Source organism: Myotis lucifugus, unplaced genomic scaffold, assembly GCF_000147115.1.
Source record: "Myotis lucifugus unplaced genomic scaffold, Myoluc2.0 scaffold_1047, whole genome shotgun sequence".
In the NCBI taxonomy this organism is placed as follows: domain Eukaryota; kingdom Metazoa; phylum Chordata; class Mammalia; order Chiroptera; family Vespertilionidae; genus Myotis; species Myotis lucifugus.
In genome coordinates, this window is record NW_005872095.1 from 62,155 (window position 1) to 65,298 (window position 3,144).

The window sequence follows — 3,144 nt, forward strand, 5'->3', positions numbered from 1 at the left end:
ATTAACTCTTATCAGATGTATCGTTGGCAAATATGCTCCCCCATTCATTGAGTTGCCTTCTCATTTTGTTGATGATTTCTTTTACTGTGCAAAAGCTTTTTAAGTCCCATTTGTTTATTTTTCCCTTTGTTTTCCTTGCCTGAGGAGTTATATCGGCAAAAATGGGTTCACCTTTTAAATATGAAGAATAGATTACACTGTGGTCCTTAATCAACTCTCTTGAGTCTATGAGAGCCATATTTATGTTTTCACAGAATTTTTGTTTTTTTTTATTTTTTTTATTTTTTATTTATTTATTTTTTTTAAAAATCTTGCAATTTTATTTGCATATAAAGGCCGCTAGATATAGAATATCACAATAAATTTAAAGAAACAGCTGCTTTCCTAAATTTCATTAACAAGGTAACATAAAATAGAATAAAGCTCAACAGCATTTACAATGGGAAAACAGAAATGACTATTAGCGACAATATTTTGTGCTAGCGAAGATTGCATCGACACACAGTGCAAAATGGGGGGAGGGAGAGGAAGTAAGAAGACAATTCAGGGTATTTAAATATAAAGGACAACTAAGCCTTATTTTCGTTAGCTTCCATTGCATCCATTTAAGTCTATACACGCCTGTAACTGTACCTAGATTTGACTCAAGCTCTTTAAGACCTTGAGTTCTGAGAAAGTGTGTGAGCTCCTCAGCCTCCGGATGCCCTGCTATACAGCATCCCTTGCAGCTCTACCATCCTTGGCAATAGTAAACTCCTAACTTAGTCATAATACACAAAAAATACTTATATATATAAACCCATATTAAAAAGGAGTCTTGCACACTCTTTTTTTTTGTACTGCATGAAATACCTGCTCTTGACAGATTCCATTTCCATATTTTTTAAAGCTAAAATAATTTAAAAGCAACAAACAAGGAGACCTTGCATAACCACAGTATGGATCTCACTAGCTAAGCCATCTTTTAAGACGTGGGCTGTTTTCTTCCCTTGACACAACTCTCTTTAGAGTGAGAGTGTGAGGGGAAGTCTATTTCCACGCCGACTTTTGTTGAAAAGATTCCCATAAATCTGGGCCCCATCTGCAGAAAAGAAGCATGACCAAGAAAACAATAATAACAAAACATCAAAAAAAGTAAAATAGTTCAAACAATACTCTTAAACAGTTGTGCAAATCTGGTTGGTTTTTAAAACACTGCCTACCTGTTTTCTTTTTTTCTTCCAGCTTAAAGCATATTAAAATAAGACTTTTATCACCTTTTAAAAAGAAAGCTTGGCTGTCCTTTGGCGAACACTAACAATTTACAATGGCGTGGCCTTTAAGAAAACAGAAGTCATTTTACAAATTCACAGTGCTCCTCTGATTTCAAATGGATACCCCATTTAAAAATAATAATAATAATAATAATAAAGAAGCACAACCTTTAGCATCATTTTTTGTTGTTGTTGTTCCAGCAATTTACAAAAAGAACTCACAGGATTTGGAAATAAACAAGTCAGAGAATGTAAATTTATAATTAGAAAAAATGGCAGTTTATAGACCTTCCCTCACATTCCAGTTGGGCATTCAGAGCTTCAGGAATTCTGTGGGTTTGGAAGGTCAAATATAATTGGAGGGTTGGTCCGTTGAAAGCTGACTGTACACGTTGAGGCATTGATGTAGGTTGTGTAACCGTCGGTCATGATGCCATAACCTTCGTGAATTCCACCAAACACGTGGAGCTTGGGTCGGACTCGCCTCTGCACTGTGTTTAAGAGCTCCACGCAGCCCACTCTCTGAAGCTCCTTTGGAACCCAGTCTCGAAAACCTAGAGGAGGTCCATGTGTCATGAGAATGTCGATGCCCTCGGGGATGAGGTTCCATTTGTCCAGCAGAGACTGACCTCTGGGTAGGTTAAAGCCCCATCCATTAAACCACGGGGTCCAAGGTGCACCGTATATCCTGAATCCCTTCACTGTTACCTCCGAGTCTTGTAAGTAAATACTGTTTGTCAGGAGGGACTGAACTTTGTCAAAGTCCTCTGGTTTCAATTTGGACACAGAGGGGAAACGGTAGTAGTCCTGTTTAACGAGGTCTGCCATGAATTCCTTATCAAATGTCAGTTCATGATTCCCAGCAATCACTATTTTATATTCATATGGCAGGTTTCCTAACCAGTCATTAAACTTCTTAACCTCTGAGGGCAGTCCCAGCTCGGTGAAATCGCCTGTGTGGAGAAGGATGTCCCCATAAGGCATCTGGATACCATCTGTTCTGGAGTGTGTGTCTGAGATGCAGACAAACCGCATGTGGCCCGCTGGTTTTGGAGTGTCATATGGGATGGGGTCGACCATATGTACATGTGGCGGCTGGAATCTGCTCTGGTTGATGTTGTAGTGCGTGAACGCCTGGGTGGGGTTAGAGCTGTATTCATCCACCGATATGGTAACTTTGCCTTGAGAAGGAATCCCATGTGCCATCCTTCCTCGCTATAGGCATGAGCAATTCACAACTTTCCGGAGCGAAGGATGGAAGCAGGCATGGTGCGCTTCAGCCAACCTCTGAACCCAAGGATCTACTCATCAATACTGCTGTGCGTTTCTTTCCCGGGCTGCGCTCCGGGTCCGGGGGATGCCTTCAGCGCCCGGCGAGCAGGCGATCCATCGCTGAGCGGCCAGAATTTTTATTTTTTATAAGATAAACTTAATTAGTTCCTTGAACACTTTTCCAAAACAGCTATTTTTTTTTACAGACTTTTCAGAATGAACTAGTTCTTGTCTCTCTTCAGTAACATTTCTCACAACCTTTGTAAGGCCTGATTACCAATACCCCAGAACACACTTTCATGTGCCCATCAAATATCCACAGAACAGTGTCACTTTTATCTCTAATGTGTGACTATAATTTTAAGGAGCACCTTGCCAGGTTATTGTCCTTTTAAGTAATTCTCTTGAGTTGGTTGATTTTCTGCAAATATGGAGGTTTTAGCTACCAAAGTCTTCACTGGGAAAAGAGACTCAGAAGAGCCAAGGCTGCATGTTTTGGATTTATTTTAGTATTTTATGTATTTTCACAGTGTATTGAGCAGCTTAAACACCATATACTCCATACCAGAGAAGTGACCAAGTCTGATAAACGAGTTAGAAAGCTCTGAGGGCCCCATGT

At 39.9% G+C, this 3,144-nt stretch overlaps 1 pseudogene across 1 annotated transcript; it reads right to left on the reverse strand.

The window, feature by feature from the left end:
- Positions 1–862: 862 nt before the first annotated feature.
- LOC102427613 lies at positions 863–2,578 on the reverse strand (annotated as a pseudogene). Its single transcript, XR_002827319.1, has one exon. The product of XR_002827319.1 is annotated as a metallophosphoesterase MPPED2 pseudogene (transcript).
- Between the last annotated feature and the right edge of the window lie 566 nt (positions 2,579–3,144).